The sequence below is a fragment of the Somniosus microcephalus genome, unplaced genomic scaffold (assembly GCF_052327205.1).
Source record: "Somniosus microcephalus isolate GS21.2 unplaced genomic scaffold, FLI_Smic_1.0 unresolved_chr9, whole genome shotgun sequence".
Classification (NCBI taxonomy): domain Eukaryota; kingdom Metazoa; phylum Chordata; class Chondrichthyes; order Squaliformes; family Somniosidae; genus Somniosus; species Somniosus microcephalus.
The window spans coordinates 30,358,464-30,383,132 of record NW_028225187.1 but is presented as its reverse complement, the minus strand read 5'-3'; the positions used below and the strand labels follow the sequence as shown (position 1 = coordinate 30,383,132).

At 41.7% G+C, this 24,669-nt stretch overlaps 1 protein-coding gene across 1 annotated transcript in view; it reads right to left on the bottom strand.

Moving 5' to 3' along the window:
• The window catches only part of LOC147084992 (Fc receptor-like protein 3), a 405,119-nt gene that overhangs the window by 335,842 nt on the left and 44,608 nt on the right, over nucleotides 1–24,669 (bottom strand). The gene's annotated exons all lie outside the window — the stretch shown is intronic.

Below are 24,669 nucleotides of genomic sequence, written 5' to 3'. Positions count from 1 at the left end.
TTTAGACCTGGCAATATGTAATGAGGCAGGATTAATTCATGATCTCATGGTAAAGGATTCTCTAGGGAACAGTGATCATAGCATGATGAATTTCTAATTCAGTTTGAGGGTGAGAAACTTGGGTCTGAAACTAGTGTCCTAAACTTAAATAAAGGCAGTTACAAAGGTATGAAGGCAGAGTTGGCTAACGTAGACTGGGAAAATAGATTAATGAGTAAGACGGTAGAAAATCAGTGACAGATATTTAAGGATATTTTTCGTAACTCTCAGCAAAGATTTATTCCAGCGTCAAAGGCAGACTCTACGAGAAGGATGAACATCTGTGGCTAACTAAAGAAGTTAAAGACGGTATCAAATTGAAAGAAAAGGCAGATAATGTTGCAAAAATTAGTGGTAGGTCAGAGGATTGGGAGATTTTTGGAATTCGGCAAAGGATGAATAAAAAACTAATAAAGAGGAAGAAATAGATTATGAAAGGAAACTAGCACAAAATATAAAGGAACAGACAGTAAGAGCTTCTACATGTATATAAACGGGAAGAGAATAGCTAAAGTAAATGTTGGTCACTTAGAGGATGGGACTGGGGAATTAATAATGGGAAATAGGGAAATGGCAGAGACTTTGAATACACTAAAAGCATCACAATAATAATTGGTAATCAAGGGGCTATGTTCACAATATATATCAGTAATTTAGGTGAGGGTACCAAATGTAATATTTCCAAGTTTGCTGACGTCACGAAACCAGGTGGGATTGTGAGTTGTGAGGAGGATGCAAAGAGGCTTCAAGGTGATTTGGAGAAGTTGAGTGAATGGGCAAATACATGGCAGATGCAGTATAACGTGGATAAATGTGAAGTTATCCATTTCGGTACAAAAAACAGAACGGCTGAATATTATTTAAATGTTGATAGATTGGGAAATGCTGAATTACAGAAGGACCTGGCCGTCCCTGTACACCAGTCACTGAAAGCAAACATGGAGGTGCAGCAAGCAGTTAGGATGGCAAATTATATGTTGGCCTCCATTGCAAGATGACTTAAGTAGAGGAAAAAGGAAATCTTACTACATTATACGTGGCCTTGGTGAGACCTTGTGCATTTTTGGTCTCCTCACCTAAGAAAGGATAAACTTGCCACAGAGGGAGTGCAGCGAATGTTCACCAGTCTGATTCCTGGGAAGGCAGGACTGTCGGATGAGCAGAGATTTGGTCGACTAGGCCTGTATTCACTAGAGTTTAGAAGAATGAGAGGGGATCTCATTGAAACGTATAAAATTCTGACAGTGCTAGACAGACGGGATGCAGGGAGGATGTTTCCCTGGCTGGGCGGGTGGGGTCTAGAACGATGGGTCACAGTCTCAGGATGCGGGGTAGGACATTTAGGACTGAGATGAGGAGAAATTTCTTCACTCAGAGGGTGGTGAACCTATGTAATTCTCTACCACAGATGGCTGTCGAGGCCAAATAACTGAATATATTTTTAGAAGGAGATAGCTAGATTTCCAGACACAAAAGGCATCAAGGGGTATGAGTAGAGAGCGCGAATATGATATTGAAATAGATAATCAGCCATGATCACATTGAATGGCGAGCAGGCTCAAAGGGATGAATGGCCTACTCCTGCTACTAATTTTCAATTCACTATGTTTTCTAAATCAATGACTATCACTAGAGAAAAACTGCGAGGCAAATTAATGAGACTAAAGACTGACAATTGCCCTGGACCTGATGGCCTACTTTCAAGGGTCTTAAAAGAAGAGGCTCCAGAGATACTGGATGCGTTGTTTGTAATCGACCAAAATTCCATGGATTCTGGCAAGCTCCCAGTGCCTTGGAGAACCGCAAATGTAGCACTTCTATTAAAGAAAGGAGGGAGGCAAAAAGCAGGAAACTATAGGCCAGTTAGCCTAACATCTGTCATTGGGAAAATGCGGGAATCCATTATTAAGGAAGTCATAGCAGGACATTTAGAAAATCCTAATGCAAACAAGCAGAGTGAACATGGTTTTATGGAAGGGAAATTGTGCTTGACAAATTTACCAGAGTTCTTTGAGGATGTAACGAGCAGGGTGGATAAAGGGGAACCATTAGATGTGGTGTATTTGAATTTCCAGAAGGCATTCGATAAGGTGCCACATAAAAGGTTACTGCACAAGATAAGAGCTCATGGGGTTGGGAGTAATATATTAGCATGGATAGTGGATAGGATAACTAACAGAAAAATGAAAAGCCGGGATAAATGGGTCATTTTCCAGTTGGCAAACTTTAACTAGTGGGGTGCCACAAGAATCAGTGCTGGGGCCTCAACTATTTACACTCTATAGTAATGACCGGGCCAAATTTGCTGATGATACAAAGATAGGTGGGAAACAAATTGTGAGGAGTACACAATTAGTTTGCAAATATAGATATGTTAAGTAAGTGGGCAAAAATATCGCAGATGAAGTTTAATGTGGGAAAATGTGAGATTATCAACTTTGGTAAGAAAATTAAAATAACAAATTATTATTTAAATGGAGGGAGACTATTTAATCCTGCCATACAGAGGGATCTGGGTGTCCTCGTATTTGAAACACAAAAGGTTAGCATTCAGGTACAGAAAGTAATTAGGAAGGCAAATGGAATGTTGTCCTTTATTGCCAGGGGGTGGAGCATTAAAGTAGGGAAATCTTGCTACAACTGGAGTACTGCGTGCAGTTTTGGTCTCCTTATTTCAGGCGGGATATACCTGCATTGGAGATAGTTCAGAGAGGGTTCACTAGGCTAATTCCTGAGATGAAGCGATTGTCTTCTGAAGAAACGTTGAGCAGGATGGGCCCATACACATTGGTGTTTAGAAGAATGAGAGGTGATCCTATTGAAACATATAAGATTCTGAGGGAGCCTGACAGGGTAGATTTAGGGAGGATGTTTCCCCTCGTGGGGGAATCTAGAAGTAGGGAGCACAGTCTCAGGATAAGGGATCGCCCATTTAAAATGGCGATGAGGAGTAATTTCTTCTCTGAGGTTCGTGAATCTTTGGAATTCTCTACCCCAGTGAGCTGTGGAGGCGGAGTCATTGATTGTATTCAAGGCAGAGATAGACATATATGTGAGCTACAGGGGAGCGAAGGGTTTTGAGGAGCGGATGGGAAAGTGGCGTTGAGGGCAATATCAGATGAGAAATGATCTTATTGAATGGTGGTGCTGGTTCGAGGGACCGAATGGCCTACTCTTGCTCCTATTGCTTATGTTTCTTATGAAATATCACGTAGATGTTATTAGCACATGTAATTTTTACCTTACTCAGCCTGGCCGAAAATGGACAGGGTCTGGTGAAATGCCGGTTCTCAATCGCACCCATTTTTACTCTCCTACTACAATGGAGAGAAAATCCACTGGGGATAAACCCAGAAATTGTCCCGATCCCTTCAGTTTACCGGCAGGGTAGGTGAGATTAAAATGACCCCGGATTAGGCTGGATTCATCTAATTCTGTTCATCAACTTCCCCAGATTGTTTCATTTATAATGCGTCTCCTTTATTTACAGGTAATGATGGTGGCGCCTCAGGAAGGAAACAGGTAAGTTATCTTTATAGGGGAAAGATGCTGCTGATAAATACCACGACCAATGCGGGTAGATTTCTAACTTACCTTCGCAAAGTAAAGTGTCAGCCATCAGTTATAGCAATGGCCCGATTGATACACACACCCTTATTGAAAAGATAGTCGTTTGGACTGTGAACCGAGCAGCACATTCGCTGTCACCCGTTATGGTCCCACACTGCCCAAAAGCAATTTTAAACCTGATGTCTATTATTCTCTATCATTGGGGCAGATATTCTGCTTGCTTCTTGGGCTTAATAGAGGCAATCAGGATCTTTCACGCAGAATAGAAAACGCACACATTTAATTTGCATTGATTTGAATTAAAAGTAGAATCCGGCGGTTCCGATCACTGCAAGTTTTAAGCCTTGACCCAATTTCTAATATCCACATCATTCTGTCTGCAAAGGTCATCACTAAACTGAATATATTGTCTCCACCCCACTCAAGTAGCCAGTGAATAGTAATTTAATTCCCGACGATTATTTTAAAAATTCAGTTACCAGTTGTTTACAAAATGGTAAAGACAATTGTAGATTCATTCCCCCGAAAGTTCATTGCAATCATGGGTGCAGTAGCTTAGTGGTGACATAACTGGACTAATAATCCAGAGGCTTCGACTAATGATCCGAAGAAATGAATTCAAATCCCACCACCGGCAGCTGGGGAATGTAAACTCAGTTAAATAAATAAATCTGGGATAAAAAGCTGATAACAGTAAAGGCGACCACGACACTCTCAGGTTGTTGTAAAACCCAACTAATGTCCTCCAGGAAGGAAATTGGCTGTCCTTACCTGGTCTACCCTATATGTGACTCCAGACCCACTGCCAATGTGGTTGACAGTTAACTGCCCCTGAAATGGCCGAGCAAGTGGCGCAATTGCAACAAACCATTACGAAAAGATGTTACCCCTATGGTAACACCTTCCCCTCCAAGTCACACACCATCCTGACTTGGAAGTACATTGCCATTCCTTCATCGTCGCTGGGTCAAACTCCTGGAACTCCCTGTCTAACAGCACTGTGGGATAACCTTCACCACACAGATGCAGCATTCCAAGAAGGCGGCTCACCACCACCTTCTCCAAGGCAATTAGGGAGGAGCAATAAATGCGGGCCTTGCCAGTGATGCCCACATCCTGTGAATGAATAAAAAATTATCATCCCTTGTTTAAATTTAGTCGTTGGTTTATTCATTGCTCGTTTCATTCCAACCATTTTCTTTAATTTTTTTGCTATAAAATTAATTCAGAGAGGAATCATAAGTGTATTTTTGTGTGACCTCAGCCAGTTAATTGTCAGTAGTTTTGAACACACTGAAAATCGGGCGATATTGAATTGGCCATCCATTATCCATCTCTCCCGACTTCCCTTCCACTGAAATAACCACTGATTCTACCTCGCCAGCTGTGCACCACCGCCTGAGACCAATTTCAGCTTCCTGTTCATTAATTCCAGGCTAACAAGAATGGTCCCAACGACTATTGTGTCACATACGCCATAGTTAACCGTGCAAACACTGAAGCTAGTTTGGAAGGAGGCCCAATGGAAGAAGGCTGTGTCTACGAAAACTTTCCACGGAAATAAGAGCAAAGCAGGATTAACAAGCATAGAAACAACAAAGAAAACAGAATGGAGGCAACGGCAATCAACTTGTGCTCTGCGCAAATTACCTGCCCTCAGGGACTTTAGTCTGAAGGCAGGTTAGGCCATTGTTCCTTGTGCAAGGCCTTCTAGGCACAGAGTTCGTGCCCGCCAGCCATTCAATTTATACGTATGTTTTACTCTGACAGGACTTTATATCTCTGCAGCTTATATTTTGCAGAGGGCTCCTACCTCTGGCTTTGGTGGTGCTACCTGTAAGACTATACTGTTTGTAAGACCATTACATCAGAATGTATACCCATTTTATCCATGTTAAAATGCAATTAACTAACGGGCGTGTTGGGGCTCTTGCTCTAATATTCTGCCAGTGTTCTTGAATGCTTCCGTAACTGCAGAGGGAGATCAGTAGATCTTCTGGAGAAATTATGCAAATGGCCGAAGGTGGGAGAAAACCTGTAGCAATTTCCAGGGTCAATTTTTTCTTTAATAATGTTGTAAAATGAATGCTATCAAATTGACCGCTTGTATAACCCCACGGCCTATTTACTTTTCCATTATTTTGAATAAAGGAAAAGCGGGCATGATGTACAATGGGAGCCTTGATTGATATCATACATTTCCCATCCTCGCCCAAATTCCAATCTATCTGACTGCCACAAATAAACTGTGTATAGAGTAACTGGTTACTGCTTAATCTTCATCACCTTGGGGTTTAGCATTCGAGGGGCAGAGCGCAGGATAATACATCTGGCGGGGAGGATGGCTTGTTACTTGCAAAACCCATCGAATTTTGCTTTCTTTCAGCCTTTAAACATCAGGCCATTCCGTTACCGGTATCCCTCTTGCCAAATCTTCCATCCACATTCTGGCGGTAAAGTCTGAACTCTACCTCACCATATATTAGTGCCAAATGCATAAGACATAGCGTTTTGTATTGCTACATGATATGATGGGATTTTAAAAATTACACAGAATTTAAAGCACAGTAACCGGCCATTCTGACCAACAGGTCTGTGCTTGTGTTTATGATGCACACGAGACTCTTCTCACCTTCTTTCGTCTAATCCTATCAATATCTCCTTTAATTCCTTTCCCTCATATGTACTTATCTAGATTACCCTTTAAGATATCTGTGTTGTTAGCCTCCACCACCTAAACTTCTGGAATTTCGATAAGTGGACTCCTCTTCTCTATGCCTACCCTATCAAACCCCTTCATAATTTAAAATAACTCTACTCGTTCTCCCCTCAGACTTCTGTTTTCTACAGAAAAGAATCCCGATCTATTAGTTATATCTTGAGAGTTAAGACGTTTCATTTCTGGTATAATGCTCCTCAATACGTTTTACCTTCTCTTTTTCCTCTATGCATTTTGTAATATATAACAATAAAGAACATAAGAAGTAGGAGCAGGAGTAGACCATATGGAGCCTCGAGGCAGCTCTTGCATTCAATAAGATCATGGCTGATCTTCAAACTTAACTGCACTTGTTTGCCCGGTCTCCATGTCCCATGTATCCACTAGAATCCAAAAATCAATCTTATCTCAGCCTTGAATGTACTGAACGATTCTGCATGCACAGCTAATTGGGAAAGAGAATTCCAAAGAGTAACTAACCTCTGAGTGAAGACATTTCTCCTCATCGCTGACCCATATCTTGAGACTATGCCCCCTAGTTATAGACTCTCCAGCCAGGGGAAACAGCCTGTCAGCATATAACCTGCAAATCCCCCTCAGAATCTTATGTTTCAATGAGCTCACCCCTCATTCTTCTAAAATCCAGTGCTTATGGTCTCAATCTACTCAATCTCTCCTCATCGGACAACCCTCTCATCCCGGGAATCAATCTAGTGGAGCTGCATTGAACCGCCTCTAAAATGGAGACCACAAGTGTACACAATACTTTAATGTGGCCCAACTACGTTTCTATACAAATTTGACATGGCTTCTCTGCTTTTCAATGCATTTCCTCTAGAAATGCACGCCAATACTTTGGTAGCATTTTTAGGGCCTTGTCAAATTGCGTTACTAATTTTAATGATTTGTGAATGTGTACCCCTGGATACCTTTGCTCCTCTGCCACATTTAGATTCTTATTTTGCGAGGATAAAGTGCTTCCTCATTCCTTCTACCAAAATTCACAACCTAACTATGTTAAAATTCGCTTGCCATGTAGATGCCCATTCAGCATGATTATTACCGTCTTTTTACATTTTATCGTGCTTCGACAATAACTTTTTATCGCTGAATAATAAATATAATGTTAAGAAATATTCCCTGTTGTTCACAGATTGAGACATAAGTGTAAGTCTATTCACTAGGATTTCAACAAACCTTCTGCTAATTCAATGCACAAATAAAGTGGCTTTAGTTTGAAACTGGGCAATGACCATGCCTTTCTGCCGGTGTTTCACTGGAGACTCTCTCCCAATGATTGGGTAGGACAGGGGAGGAAAAATGTATTTCTGGTGTCTTTCACTCATATTCCGGTGCATATTTAAAATATATATATTTATTTTAATCAATAAGTATTCTTGGATGCAGCACAATATGAATATGGTAACAATTAATTCTGAAGATGGCTCCAAAATGATTAATTACTTTTTCGGAAAATTAGAGAATGTAATAACAAAAAATTTGTTAGTTTCTTATGGGCATTCCATATATTTATATAGCGCATTCTCAGTCTGTTTTAATCTACCTATCGAACTAACACTCTGTGTTTGACTTACGACCTATCTAAATATCTGTCTGTTTCTTCATCCTCAGTCTAACAAATAATCAAAGGCATGCATCAATAGGACAGTTTTAGTTCCAATGATAGATTTTATCAGTAGAATCGTACAGGTACTAACCATAGAACTCTTTCAGTCGGCAAGTATATGTAATCAACATAGGCCTGTACGAGTAGGAGTATAAAGTTTGAAAAATGTTCCTGTAACAAAAGGACAGTATACTCACTAATCAAAGATCCGCAGCACTAGGACAATATAAACAGTCATTAAAATATCTGAGCCAGTATGACAGTTAAGTTATTAATCAAAGGCCTGTACCAATAGGACAGTATAGATAATGATTAGAGACCTGCAGCAGTCGGACATTATAGGCACTAGTCATAGACCTGTAGCAAAAGGACAGATATTGGCCCAGAAATTCGGGTCTCCATGGGTGAGTACGCACGGGGTACTCACCAGTAAGGCCGATGGAAGTGCCGGTTTCCTGCATGCACTGCGCATTCGCGGGAAACCGGCACTTCCTTTCCACTGAAAGCAGGGGTTCAGAGGTCACGTGCGCGGGGGAGGCTGCGTGTGCGCATCTAACTTACGTTTTTCTTACAGGTTTTTCCGTGAGGGTAAGTCTGCAGAATTTAGAAATACAAAAAGCAGGCGTAAGGTCTGCTTCTTACAAGGTAAATGGTGAATTAATTAAATTAAAACATTTTTTTCCACAGGTTTATTATTTTTAAATACTTTACAGTTAGGTAAGTTGATTATTAGTCCCGTTAGAATAAAAAAATATTTTTTTCAAAAATTTCTATTATTGTTTAAAATAGTTATTCCTTGTCATTTATAGTTTGTTTAGTGCTATTTTGGGGCCGTAGCACTTCCTGTCAAGACTTATGAATGGAGCATTCCCTGCTCCGATTGGCTGCTCATGGCCCACGTAATCCCAGGGGACGCTTCAAACTAACTGTGCCCCTGGGATACGCAAGCACTGTGCGCCGGCAGTTTGACCAGGACCCGGATCGGAATCCCACGACTCAACCGCTGGCGCGCTAGGTTAGTGCAGATCAGGGGCTTACACCCGCAGGAAGCAACCGACCTAGAATTCTGGGCCAATGTAATGAGCAATGACCGGCACCTCTAGGGCTATATATGTGCTAATAACGAACGGCACGGTTAGTAAATTACAGGTTGCTTATCCAGTAGCTCTGTATCGGTCCCAGTCATAGACCAACACCAATGGAACTGTGCAGATTCTAATTAGAGTTTGCCACAATATTATAGATTGGGTATTTATCGGAGATCTGTGCAAAGAGGACAGTATAGCTACTAATAGCTGGCCTGTACTAGAAGTCGTGTCTAAGTACTGATCATATACATTCTGCAGTAGGACAGTCGAGGCAGCAATCATAGACCTGCACCAGTAGGTGATACCTACAGTGAGCCCGAGAGAGGAACAATATTGTGTGGCTCAAGGAGATGCCCCATTTAAGCCTCGTTTTGGGCTTCAGTTATTTGAGAGTCGAATCACCTATTTGCTAAACATTACTGACGGAATTAAGCTCTCGGGACTTAAATGGTTAATCGTGCCAGGGTGTACCACCTCCCTTACCCCTCTACCATTGCACCAGGCCACATACACAGAGCGGGAGTTGACCACTTCCCTAAGCCCGTGAAAAAAACAAGCCTTCACCCTGGGGCCACAGACCAGGCCAGTCTCTCTGTTAACGTTATAAACTGCGGTTAGAATAAATCATATTTGAAACAGTTTGAACAGATTACTACGGCCTGGATTCCAACTGTTCGCTTCTGATAAGAATTCAGTTTAAAACTGACAGGGCTCAGGTAACTTTTCAGCGTTAGGGTGGATTCGTCATCGTGTCCGGTTTAATTTCCTCTTGGCTCCAATGTGGTCAGACGTCACAGTGATCACAGTGTGCAGTCGGCTGGTGCATGGGCAGCGAGCAATACAGCTGCAGACTGCTCTCGGGGAACTCGCTCCAGCCGCTGTCTCCTCATTCCCCGTAAGTACCGACTCGGGATCTGCGCGTGCGGGCATTTGGTAATGAAGAAGTCGAACAGTGTCAGCGGCTGAATGTGATTCTATGATATCAGTTTTCAGGTGAACAGAACTGAAAACAGCTGATCCGAAGCGCGGGTCTTCACAGAGGGAGGTGGACTGCTTCTCGGATCCCCCGCATTCGAAATGATTCACATCTGTCGCCTTCTGACCTTGTGTAAGTAAATCTCAAATATTTCCAGTGCCTTTGAAAATCAACGTCACTCACCCCTGACCGTTAACCAGATTAATAAGACTCATTCAGTGAGAGGGTGCTTCACAGTAAATTAATATTCAGACTTTATTAAGGTCAAACATTCAATTATACTGCATTGAAATGTCATTTCCATGCTTCAGTTTTAATCAGAATTTAGTGGAACAACAGAAATAAGTTTGATTAGTCAGGCAAACAGGATCTTTCTGCTCATCTAAGGTTGCAGCCGACCTTAGTCACATCTAAACGGTCCAATATTTATTATTTCACCAATTATTTAGCCTCACCTGCAGAAACTGCTTGCACGTTTCTTATTGTTGTCGTTTTGTTTATTAGAAAAAAATAAATTTTTTATGCGCTTCATCTCAAGTATCAGCGTTGGCTCAGTTGACTCACTCTTACAAATTGCTCTTAATACATGCGGTGAGATTTACAGTGCGTGGGTTCTGTGGCTAGATGTTAAACTTGGTCCATGTCATTGCTTGATGATTTCGTGTGCGGCAGGCACGCTTCTTGTTAACAACTGCCACAGTGCGAGAGAGAGAGAGAGAGAGAGAGAGGGAGAGAGAGAGGCGGAGCGGGAGAGGGAGTCAGTGCGAAAGACAATCAGATAGGGACAGAGAGAGACAGATAGACAGAGATTGTAAGAAAGTAACAATTAAGCTGTCCACGAAGGAGAGCGACAGAGAGAGAGAGAGAGAGAGAGAGGGCAGGAGTTTTTTTTTCAACTCAGTTTTGCAGATTCACGATGAAGGGCTGCTTTTATTTTCTGTTGTGAGGGAGAAAATAGACATTAACGGGACGACAACACTTGAGTTAACAAAGCTGAGGAGAACATATTTACTATGATTATACTTGACCTAAACTGACGGCTTAAGGATGTTTGGCAAGGAAATTTAAAATGCTGCATCTTTAAAATTAATTTCTGATGCTGTTTATTGGAATTTAGACAGAAATGACTCTTTATGGCCACAGGACATTGAGGCTGCCTTCCTGTGAGATGCTGACGTCAGCGCTCTATTGGCTTGTTAACCACTGGATCACAAGCCCAGCAAACAGGAACAAACAACAGGGTTTGCATCTTTAATGTACCACCGACTCTTTCACCAGAATCTCATCTATTTTAGTAACTTGACATTAGTTGTGGGACCATGTTGGTCACAGCTACTTCCACAGATTAATGAGGTAGAGCTTAAAATATGTGAAGTTAACCTCAAGTTGTTCATTCTTGAGCATATAATAGGCCCCATGATTTATTTGTTGCACAGCACATGAAACCCACTTTTTGGAAATATTGGCCTAACTGAATGCTTGAAACATTCACCCTATTGAATCCTAGCTGGACAAAAGTCCCAGGTTCTACATGTTGAACAATGAAATACAGACACATCTGCATTGACCATTGACCCTTTTGCAATTATATTTGCAAGGTTTGCAGCAGCAGGCATTGCCTTAGTAGTCTGATTCCTGTGGCCTGAGGCGCGACAAAAGCTTCCTGCTGCTTTCTGCTGCTAGCGGCTGGGTCATGTATTGTCTTCACGAGTATCAGTTGCAACCCAGGTAATACTTGTGATTCTGAATCGATTAAAGATGAGTTAACTGATGATAGGAACATACCAACAGGAGTAGGCCATTCAGCCCTTCGACGCTGCTCTGTCATTCAATTATATGATGGTTAATCTGTACCTCCACTCCAATTACCCCACTTTGCTCAACATCCATTGTTACGCTTACTCAACTCGTGTCAGCCGTGGCTCAGTGTATAGCATTCTCGCCTCTGAGTCAGAAGGTTCGTGTGATTCCGGTCCCACTACAGGGACTTGAGCACAATCAACTAAGCTGATACTCCAGTGCAGTGCTGAGGGAGTGCCGCACTGTCGGATTGGCCGTTTTTTATAATAGACGTTAAAGTGAGGCCCCTTCCAGGGTGTTTATCCCTGGTGCCCTGGGCAATATTTGTCCCTCAATCAACATGACAAAAACAGATAATCTGGTCATTATCAACATCATTGTGTGAACATTGGCTGCCACATTTCCTACACTGACTAAACTTTAAAAGTCCTTCATTGGTTTTAAAACGCTTTGGGAAGTTCGGAGGTCTTGAAAGGCGCTATAGGAATGCAACTATTTCTTTCATTTTTTAACGAAGATCTATCGATCTCCGTCTTGGAAGTACCAATTTACCCGCAAAATCCACAGCGGTTTTTGTAAAGAGCGTTGAAATTTCTCACTACACATTGTGTGAAAAAGTGCTTCCTGATTTCCATCCTAAATGGCCTATAAACAATTTTAATGAAATATTCCCTTCTCCTTGACAGAACAATCACACTCATTGGCTCTCAGAACAATGATACATTTCAATATTTGTCAGTTTCCTTTCATCCGGCAGCAACTTTTCCATATAGTCCTCAGACCATGGGGAACTTCCACAAAATAACAATTTATCTTTGTCCGTGAGAGGGACAATTGGCATCATTCGATATATTAATATTTTACATTTACTTCAACTGAACTGAATACCTCGTGGCATGTATGGACTGGCAGCAAATGTGTTTCCGCCTGTTTTGTGTCCCTGCCGAAGTCAAATTTCAACCCCTGGGTGTTTCCTCTATTCAGCTGCCTTACAGCTGAGCAGCTGAGGTCAAACTTGAAGATGGTCTCAGATAATGAAACATATTTTACTTTGTCTTCTCTCTTGCAGTGCAAATTACTCATCAGGCGACCACACAAGGTATGATGACAACAATGTCCTTTATTGATAATAATCCAGTTGTGGAATGAACGCTTCCAATTTATATCTATAGGACAACAACAATCCAGCAATGGAGTAATTATCAGCTGTTCGCCCGTGCGTAAAACTGTGGTTCTGGACTCGCCACCTATGAGAAACTTTCGGTCATCATTTTCATTGATTCGGTGGGAATGTAAAGTGGGCGGTTTCTCTCACGGTCGGCCAATCAGAACCCCAGTTTTAAGCCTCGGCGCCAAGTTTAATGTCTACCACAATATATTAAAGAAAAAGCGACCTAGAAATTTGTCTGTGTAACTGCTAGATCATTTAACTGTGGGTTGGCAGCGAGTAATCATAACTGAGTAAATAAATGGATGGATAGATAGACAGTTCTTTGTTGAAGTAACAGGGAATGCTAATCAAATTAGTGCAGTTCACTGTCGTGTATATAGACTTTCAAAAAATGCCTAATGAAGTACCACACAACTGACTTGTTCGCAAAAATCGTATTGTTATCATTGCGATTAAGGGGTACGGACAGCGTGGATAAGAAATTGTCTGAGACAAGGAAGCAGAGAATAGTTTTCAATTTTCGTTTTCTGTGATTGGAAGGGAATATTCAGTGTTATTCATAGTCATAGAGTTATACAGCACAGAAAGAGGCCCTTCGGCCCATCGTGTACACGCCAGCCATCAAGCCCTATCTATTCTAATCCCATTTTCGAGCTCTTGGTCCGTAGCCTTGTATGCTGTTGCGTTTCAAGTGCTCATCTGAATGCTTCTTGAATGTTGTGAGGGTTCCTGCATCTACCATTTCATGATGATATGGAAATATATGGAAAGCGTACTTATTCTGTGTCGCTTTTATGCTTTCGCTAGTAAATCTGATGGGAGAGTGCATGGAGCACACTCCGACCATTCTGTTCTGCAATGACATATGGGGTGGGAGGAGGTGACTAGTGGTGTTTTGCAAGGATCAGTGCTTGGGCACCAGCTATTCACAATAAATATCAATGATTTGGATGAGGGAACCAAATATAATATTTCCAAGTTTGCTGATGAAATGACACGAGGTGGGATCGTGAGTTGTTATTAGGAGGCAAAGTGTCTTCAAGGAGATTTAGACAAGTTGAGTGAGTGGGCAAAACCATTGCAGATGCAGCATAACGTGGATAAATGTGAAGTTATCCACTTCGGTTGGAAAAACAGAAAGGCAGAGTACTAAATAAATGGTGATAGATTGGGAAATGTTCATGTATAAAGGGACCTGTGTGTCCTTGTACCCCAAACACTGAAAGCAAATATGCAGGTACAGCAAGCAGTTAGGAAGGCAAGTGATATGTTGATATTCATTGCAAGAGGATTTGAGTACAGGAGCAAGGATGTCTTTCTACAGTTATAGAGGGCCTTGGTGAGACAACACCTGGAGTACTGTGTGCAGTTTTGGTCTCCTTACCTAAGAAAGGATGTACTTGACATAGAGGGAGTGCAGCGAAAGTTCACCAGACTGGTTGCCGGGATGGCAGGACTGTCGTATGAGGACAGACTGGGTCGACTAGGCCTGTGTTCACTACAGTTTAGAAGAATGTGTGGATCTCATTGAAACGGTTAAAATTCTGGCAGGGCTACGCAGACTGGATGCAGGGAGGATGTTTCCCCTGGCTGGCGTGTCTAGAACGAGGGGTCACAGTCTCAGGATACGGGGTAGGAAGTTTAGGACTGAGACGAGGAGAAACGTCTTCACTCATAGGGTGGTGAACCTGTGGAATTCTCTACCACAGAAGGCTGTGGAGGGCGAGTCACTGAATATATTTAAGAAGGGGATAGATAGATTTCTAGACACAAAAGGCATCAAGGGGCATGGGGAGAGAGCTGGAATATGTTTGTGAGACGTAGGATCTGCCATGATCATATTGAATGGCAGAGCATGCTCGAAGGGCTGAATGGCCTACTCCTTCTCCTATTTTTCCATGTTTCTGTGTTTCTAAGCTGGGTCCGGTGTAAATCACAAAATCCTGATTTGCATGGTGACAGAGGAGTACCGCCAGGAAAAGGCAGGTGCTTCTGCCGCCCAAAGGTCGGCCATTCTAAAAGTTTAAGCAGCCAGGGAGTTTCCGTTTACAACGTGCTGAGGTCGATATCAACGATGTAAAGTCATCACCAACTCAAAAGATCGATCCATGGGCACCCGATAGGTAGCGCCCATTTTGGACAGCGACTAGAAATTCTCTGTAGTGGATATTGCACAGATTAGTTTCAACAATTCTAATCAGAACATTATTTTATTTTCATTCTACAGCCCATGTCCCAGAAGTAGTCCTTAGCAATCCGAGCGATGGAATCGTGAAAGAAGGGGAGACATTTTACCTGCATTGTCGATACAGAGGCATGAATCAATGGGCTTATTGGTATAAAGATGAGACTTATATTCATTATAAATATATGTTCTTTGAAAGATATGCAGATAGTCGCAGTGGAGCGTCTTACCAGTGTTCAGTGCCGCTGCTTTGGTCCTCCTCTGAGAAGAGTAAACCTCTGGATTTAGTCACCATTGGTAGGTAAACTTCGACACCAATGATCATAGCACAGTTTTAGTCGAGAAATGTGTCGCTTATAAAGGGGCCTCACAGTCAAATATAGTACAGGATATCAAGCACATGCAATACTGGGATAAAATTGGACCACTGGGCAGAAGTGTATCTTCATCCCTCCTCCTAACAGGGGGACCTCTCGGTTTCCCCAGAGTTGAAATATATGCCGCTATTTTGTGCGGTAGTATCAGCCAGTTTCACCTCCCATTTATATCACATTAACTTCAATTGAAATATCGCACAGAGTCTAAATCTACCCAAATTCTTACATGTTGTTAGGTCAATCAAATGTTATTTATTTCAAGAGAGACCTTAAACCGCTAATTGTGCATGGAACAGCGGCTCTCTAAAACAGCAGATACGAGAAAGCCACCGTTAATATCTCCTAGAGTAATTTTAAGACTGTGTTGAAAGCTTAAATTCTATTTCCAAAGTTCAAACTACAAAATCTGTGATCTGCAAACTAGTTTATATTAATAATAATGACATCTGAGAATTGCTGTGTCGCTGGTCTGATATGCAATGACTTCTCCATTTAAACATTACTTCATCCTCTGCGAAGTAGGTTGTAGGGTGACCCATCACAGGTTTAAAATCCAACTTTGGTGGAAGCACGTAATGGGCTCTACTCTCTCCAACCCTGTTACAAATCAAATGTAAAAGTCATAAAACCGACTGCTGTTTCGTATTCGCTCATTTGCCGCCAATGTGTATTACAAATTTATACCGGAGTGGGAATAACTTTACCTTTCATCGCAGGGTGAAATAAACAGGCGAGGTCCAATCAATCGCCATGTTTTAGATTCAGGTGGAGTCGCATTTCTATTTACTTCAGTGTTAAATAAATCGAGAGTGGTTTGAAACTTATGGCTGCTCCATTACTGCCCTTTGGCCTCTTGGCGGTAAAAGTGAAAAGTAGCTCAAGTGTATCCTCCCGGCGCTCCCCTGGGATCAGGATTGGTTGGAAGTGCATCTGCAGACCCGAGGCATGGTGAGAAGTGGAGTGTACATTTATCTTGTGTCTCTCAGAAAACAAATTATTATGAGGTGCAACGAATGCTTTTATCTAGGTAATAAGCAATTTTATCTAGGTAATAAGCAATGCTAGAAAAATTGTTGATAGGTGACTAACTAGGGGCGCTCCTTGAGCACTGCCACAAGTTTATTGTATGTGCAGTGCAAAAACCCTTTACATACATAAATGGGGTTCCCTTCCGCACACCTGGCGAAGTTACAGCGGAGGAGCGAAGGAGGAAATTGCCCTGTGTTTCCACAAAAGGTAATGGGACAATGAGCAGCTAATTTGTTTGGTCTTGCTGGACGAACGAGCAATACCCCAGGACACTGGAACGACTTCGTCTTGGCGTCGTTCAATGGGATTTTTAACTGATATCAGAAGCACCTGAACAGGTGAAAGCGGCCACGGTTTTAATATCTTGATTCCACAACATTTACAAATACCAGACGTTTATTTAGAGAGGGCTGGGCATCTGCCTGGCTGTTGAATCGATCCTCGCCATTGAACTTCGTTGTCCTATAGATATAAATTGGAAGCGTTCATTCCACAACTGGATTATTATCAATAAAGGACATTATTGTCATCATACCTTGTGTGGTCGCCTGATGAGTAATTTGCACTGCAAGAGAGAAGACAATGTAAAATATGTTTCATTATCTGAGACCATCTTCAAGTTTGACCTCAGCTGCTCAGCTGTAAGGCAGCTGAATAGAGGAAACACCCAGGGGTTGAAATTTGACTTCGGCAGGGACACAAAACAGGCGGAAACACATTTGCTGCCAGTCCATACATGCCACGAGGTATTCAGTTCAGTTGAAGTAAATGTAAAATATTAATATATCGAATGATGCCAATTGTCCCTCTCACGGACAAAGATAAATTGTTATTTTGTGGAAGTTCCCCATGGTCTGAGGACTATATGGAAAAGTTGCTGCCGGATGAAAGGAAACTGACAAATATTGAAATGTATCATTGTTCTGAGAGCCAATGAGTGTGATTGTTCTGTCAAGGAGAAGGGAATATTTCATTAAAATTGTTTATAGGCCATTTAGGATGGAAATCAGGAAGCACTTTTTCACACAATGTGTAGTGAGAAATTTCAACGCTCTTTACAAAAACCGCTGTGGATTTTGCGGGTAAATTGGTACTTCCAAGACGGAGATCGATAGATCTTCGTTAAAAAATGAAAGAAATAGTTGCATTCCTATAGCGCCTTTCAAGACCTCCGAACTTCCCAAAGCGTTTTAAAACCAATGAAGGACTTTTAAAGTTTAGTCAGTGTAGGAAATGTGGCAGCCAATGTTCACACAATGATGTTGATAATGACCAGAATATCTGTTTTTGTTACGTTGATTGAGGGACAAATATTGACCAATGCACCAGGAATAACTCCCCTGAGGGGGCCTCACTTTAACATCAATTCCGAAAATCGGCCAATCCGACAGTGCGGCACTCCCTCAGCACTGCACTGGAGTATAAGCTTAGTTGATTGTGCTCAAGTCCCTGTAGTGGGACCGGAATCCACGATCCTTCTGACTCTGAGGCGAGAATGCTGTACACTGAGCCACGGCTGACACTAGTTGAGTAAGGGTAAAAATGGATGTTGAGCAAAGTGGGGTAATTGGAGCGGAGATACAGATCAACCATGATATAATTGAATGACAGAACAGCCTCGAAGGGCTGAATGGCCTACCCCTGTTGTTATGTTCCTATCATCAGTTAACTCATCTTTAACCTGTTCAGAATTACAAGTATTGACTTGGTTGCAACTGATGCCCATGAAGACAGTATGTGACCCAGCAGCTAGAAGCAGAAAGCAGCAGAAAGCTTTTGTCGCGCCTCAGACCACAGGAATCACACTACTAAGGCAATGCCTGTTGCTGCAAACTTTGCAAAAATAATTGCAAAAGGGTCAATGGTCAATGCAGATGTGTCTGTATTTCATTGTTCAACATGTGGAACCTGGGACTTTCGTCCAGCTATGATTGATTAAGGTGAATGTTTCAAGCATTCAGTTAGGCCAATTCTTTTCACAAATTGGGTTTTATGTGCTATGCAACACATAAATCATGGGGCCTATTATAAGCTCAAGAAAGAACAATTTGAGATTAACTTCGCATATTTTAAGCTCTACCTCATTAATCTGTGGAACTAGCAGTGACCAACATGGTTGCACAACTAATGTGAAGTTATTAAAATAGATGAGATTCTGGTGAAAGAATCGGTGGTACATTAAAAATGCAAACCATGTTGTTTGTTCCTGTTTTCTGCTCTTGTGGTCCAGTGGTTAACAAGACAACAGAGCGCTGACGTCAGCATCTCACAGGCAGGCAGCCTCAATGTCATGTGTTCATAAAGAGTCACTTCTGTCTAAATTCCAGTAAACAGCATCAGAAATTAAAACTGAAGATCCAGCATTATACATGTCCCTGCCAAATACCCTTAAGCCATCAGTTTAGGTCAAGTTAAATCATAGTAAATGTGTTCTCCTCAGCTTTGTTAGCTCATGGGATGTCGTCCCGTTAATGTCTATTTTGTCCCACACAACAGAAAATAAAATAAGCCCTTCATAGTGAATGTGCAAAGCTGAGTTGGAAAACACTCCTGCCCTCTCTCTCTCTCTGTCACTCTCCCTCGAGCACATCTAGATTTTTACTCTCTTCCTATCTCTGACTACCTGTATCTCTCTGCCGCTATCTGTTTGTCCCTCGCTCTGACTCTCTCGCACTGCCTCTCTCTCTCGCTCTGCCGCTCTCTCTCTCTCTCTGCGGCTGATGTTCAACAAGAAGCGTGCCTGAGGCACTGGCAATCATCAAGCAATGATATGGACCACGTTTTACATCTAGCTACAGAAACCACGCACTGTAAATCTCACCGCATATATTAAATGAAATTTGTGAGAGTGAGTCAACTGAGCAAACGCTGATACTTGATATGAAGTGCATAAAAATGTTAATTTTATTTTAAGAAACGAAACTACAAGAATAAGAAATGTCCAAACAGTTTCTGCGGGTGAGGCTAAATAATTGGTAAAATATCGAATATTGGACCATTTAGAAGCAATCTTAAGTGGGCTGCAACCTTTAATAGTGAAGAGGGATCCCCTTAAATGAGCAGAAAGATCTTGTTAGCCAGACTAAGCAAACTTATTTCTGTTGTTGCACTAAATTCTGATTAAAACTGAAGCATAGAAATGACATTACAATGCATGTTAATTGAATGTTTGACCTTAATAAAGACCGAATATTAACTTAGCGTGATGATCCCTCTCACAGAATGAGCTTTATTAATCTGATTATGTGTCCGGCGTGAGTGACGCAGATTTTCAAAAGCAGTGGAAATATTCGAGATTCACTTACAGAAGAGCAGAAGGCGACAGATGTGCTTCATTTCGAATGCGGGGGATCCGAGCAGCAGTCCACCTCCCTCTGTGAAGACGCGCACTTCGGATTAACTATTTTATGTTCAGTTCACCTGAAAAGTGATATCATAGAATCACATTCAACCGCTGACACTGTTCTAATTCTTCAGTACCAAACGCCCGCACGCGCAGATCCCGAGTCTGTACTTACGGGGAATGAGGAGACAGCGGCTGGAGCGAGTTCCCCGGGAGCAGTCTGCAGCTGTGGAGCTCACTGTCCATGCACAAGGCGACTGCGCACTGAGAGCAGTCTGACTTCTGACCACATTGGAGACAAGAGGAAATTAAACCGGACGTGATGACGAGTCCACCCTAATGCTGAAAAGTTAACTGAGCCCTGTCAGTTTTAAAATAAATTCTTAACAGTAGGGAACAGTTGGAATACAGGCCGGAGACATCTCTTCAAACTGTTTTAAACATGATTTATTCTAACCGCAGCTTGTACCGTTAACACAGACGATAGCAAAATACTGCAGATGCTGGAAATCCGAAATTACAACAGAAAATGCTGGAAAATAAATATATTTTCCAGCATTTTCTACCGTTAACACAGGGACTGGCCTGGTCTGTGGCCCCAGGCTGAAGGATTGTTTTTGTCATTGGCTTTTGCAAGCGGTCACCCCAGCTCTGTGTGTGTGGCCTGGTACAACGGTAGAGGGGGAAGGGAGGCGAAGTGCTGATACCAGTGAAAAATCAGACCACTGAACCTGTTACACTCTGGCACAATTAACCATTGAAGTCCCGAGAGCTTGATCCAGTCAGTAATGTTTCGCAGCTAGGTGATTCGTCTCTCAAATTACTGAAGCCTAAAACCAGGCTTGTATGAGGCATCTCCTTGAGCCGAACAATATTGATCCTCTCTCGGGCTCACTCTAGGTATCACCTAATGCTGCAGGTCTATGATTGCTGCCTCGACTCTCCTACTGCAGAATGTATATGATCAGCACTTGGACACCACTTCTAGTACAGGTCAGCTATTGATAGCTAAATTGTCCCCATTGCCCAGATCTCCAAAAAATACCGACGCTATACTACTGTGGCGAAATCCAATTAAAATCTGTACCGTTATATTGGTGTTGGTCTATGATTCGGACCCATACAGAGCCACTGGATAAGGAACCTTTAATTTACTACTCGTGCAGTTAGTAATTAGTACATAGCCCTACAGGTGCCGGTCAATGCTCAGTATATTCACTGTCCTTCTGATACAGGCCTGTGATTAGTGCCTATAATGTCCGACTGCTGCAGGTCTCTAATCATTAACTATACTGTAAGAAGGTGCAGGCCTATGGTGAATACCGAAACTCTCATACTGGCTCAGATATTTTGATGACTGTTTATATTGTCCTATTGCTGCAGGACTTTGAATAGTAACTATACTGTCCTTTCGGTACAGGCAGATTTTTGAAACTTTAATGTCCTACTCGTACAGGCCTATGTTTATCAATTATACTGTACTACTGATACAGGTCTATGGTTAGTGCCTGTACCATTCTACTGATACAATCTATGATTGGAAATTCAACTGTCCTATTGATGCATGCCTTTGATTATTTGTTATACTGATGATGAATATACAGAGAGATAGTTAGATAGGTAGTAGGACAAACACAAAATGATAGATCGATGGGTAGATAAAAACAGAGTGACAATGCGCTATAACACTTTATGTGGAATGCCCATAAGGAACTGACGTAATTTTTGTTATTCCTTTCTCTAATTTTCAGAAAAAGAGGTTAATCATTATGACGCCATCGCCAAAAATAATTGTTTCCATATTCGTATTGTGCCACATCCCAGAATATTTATTGATTAAAATAAATATATATATATTAAACATGCAGCGGATTATGAGTGAAAGTCGCCAGAAATACATTTTCCTCCCCTGTCTTACCCAATCAATTGGAGGGAGTCTCCAGTGAAACACCGGCAGAACGTTATGGTCATTGCCCAGTTACCAACTTAAGCCGCTGTATTTGTGCATTGAATTAGCAGAATGTTTGCTTGAAATCCTAATGAATAGACTTACACTTGTTTGTCAATCTGTGAACAACAGGGAATATTTCTTAAAATTATATTTATTATTATTCAACGATAAAAAGCTGTCAAAACACGAGAAAATATAAAAATATTTAAATAAACTTTCAGAATAGGCGTGTACATGGCAAGCAAATTTTATCATAGTTAGTTTGTGAGTTTTGGTAGGGGGACTGAGGAAGCCACTTAATACTCGCAAAAAAAGAATCTAAATGGGGTAGAGGAGCAAAGGGATCCAGGGGTAAACATTCACAAATCATTAAAATTAGTAATGCAAGTTGACAGCGCCTTAAAAATGATACCAAAGTATTGGAGTCCATTTCTAGAGGAAAAGAATTGAAAAGCAGAGAAGCCATGTTAAATGTGTATAGAAACGTAGTTGGACCACATTAAAGTATTGTGTCCTCTTGTGGTCTCTAGCTTAAAGGCGGTTCAATGAAGGTCCACTATGGTTGATTCCCGGGATGAGAGGGTTGTCCGATGAGGAGAGGTTGAGTAGATTGGGACCATACTCACTGGATTTTAGAAGAATAAGAGGTGATCTCATTGAAACATACGATTCTGAGGGGGATTTGCAGGATAAATGCTGACAGGCTCTTTCACTTGACTGGACAGTCTAGAACTAGGGGGCATAGTCTCAAGATATGGGGTCAGCCATGAGGAGACATTAATTCTCTCAGAGGTTTGTGACTCTTTGGAATCATATTTCCCAATTAGCTGTGTATGCAGAATCATTGAGTACATTCAAGGCTGAGATAAGATTGATTTTTGGTTTCTAGTTGGAATAAGAGACATGGAGATCGGGCGGAGAAGTGGAGTTAAGTTTGAAGATTAGCCATGATCTTATTGAATGCCAGAGCAGCCTGGAGAGACCAAATGGCCTACTCCTGCTCCTAATTCTAATGTGCTTATGTAATATATTACTAAATGGATATAATAGAACAAGAGAAGTTAAAAAGGATTGAGGAGGATTATAAGAGAACTGAAATGTCTTAACACTCAAGATATACCTAATAGACTGGGATTCTTTTCTGTAGAAAGCAGAAGGCTGTGGGGAGACCGAGTAGTGTTCTTTAAGTTTATGAAGGGGTTTGATAGGTTATGCATAGAGAAGATGATTCCACTTATAGAAATTTCTGAAGTTTTATATTAATATAAGATAGTCGCTAATGCATGCAATAAAGAATCAGGAAAAACATCTTTCCCAGGCAGTGGTGAGAGTGTGGACCTTGCTCCTACATGGAGTGGTTGAAGCGAAAGCTAGATAAAGGGGAAGCTGGTTAAGTACCAAAGAGAGAAAGGAATTAAAGGAGATGTTGATAGGATTAGATGAATGAAGGTGAGAAGTTTTGCGTGTGGAACATAAACACCAGCACAGATAAGTTGGACAGAATGGCCGGCTACTGAGCTTTAAGTTCTGTGTAATTTTTTAAAATCCCATCATAACATGTAGCATTAAAAAACGCTATGACTTATGCATTTGGCACTAATATATGGTGAGGTAGAGTTCAGTCTTTACCGCTGGAACGTGGAAGGAATATTTGGCAAGAGGAATACCGGTAACAGAATGGCCTGATTTTTAAAGCCTGAAAGAAAGCAAAATTCGATTGGCTTTGCAAGTAATGGGACATCCTCCCCACCAGATATTCTATCATGCGGTCTGCCCATGGAATGCTAAACTCGCAGGTCATGAAGATTAAACTGCAACCACTTACGCTATACAGTTTACTTGTGGCATTCAGATAGATTGGAACTAATTTGAACTTTGGGTGAGGATGGGAAATGTACGATACCAATCATGTCTCCCAATTTACATCATGCCCGCTTTTCCTTTATATTGAATTTAATGGATATGTAAATATGTCGTGGGGTTATATCAGTGGTCAATTTGATAGCACTCATTTTACAACATGACTAAAGATAAAATTGACCCTAGAAATTGCTACAGGATTTCACCCACCTTCTTCGGGCATTTGCATAATTTCTCCAGGGGATCTACTGAACTCCCTCTGCAGTTATGGAAGAATGCAAGAACACTGGTGGATTATGAGAGCAAGAGCCCCAACGCATCAATTAATTAATTGCATTAGAACATCGATAAACTGCGTGTATGTTCCGATGTAATAGTCTTACACACAGTATAGTCTTGCACGCAGCACCACCAAAGCCACACGTAGGATCCTTCTGCAAAATATAAGCTGCAAAACATGCGACATGATGTCCCTCGAGTTATAAAGTCCTTTCAGGGTAAAGCATGGGTTTATATTTAATTGCTGGTGGGCAGGATCTCTGTGCCTTGAAGACCTTGCACAAGGAACAATGGCCTCACCTGCCTTCAGACTAAAGTCCCTGAGGCCAGGTAATTTGAGCATAGCACAAGGTGATTGACGTTTCCTGCATTCATTTTTCTCGTTGTTTCGATGCTTTTTAATCCTGCTTCACTCTTATTTCCGTGGGAGGTTTTCGTAGACGCAGCCTTCTTCCATTGGACCTCCTTCCAAACTAGCTACAGTGTTTGTACGGTTAACTGTGGCGTATACGACACAATAGTCACTGGGGCCATTCTTGTTATCCTGCAATTAAAGAATATGGGGTTGAAATTGGTTTCGGTCGGTGATGCACAGCTGCCGAGAGAGAATCAGTGGTGATTTCAGTGGAAGAGAAGTCGGGAGAGATGGATAATG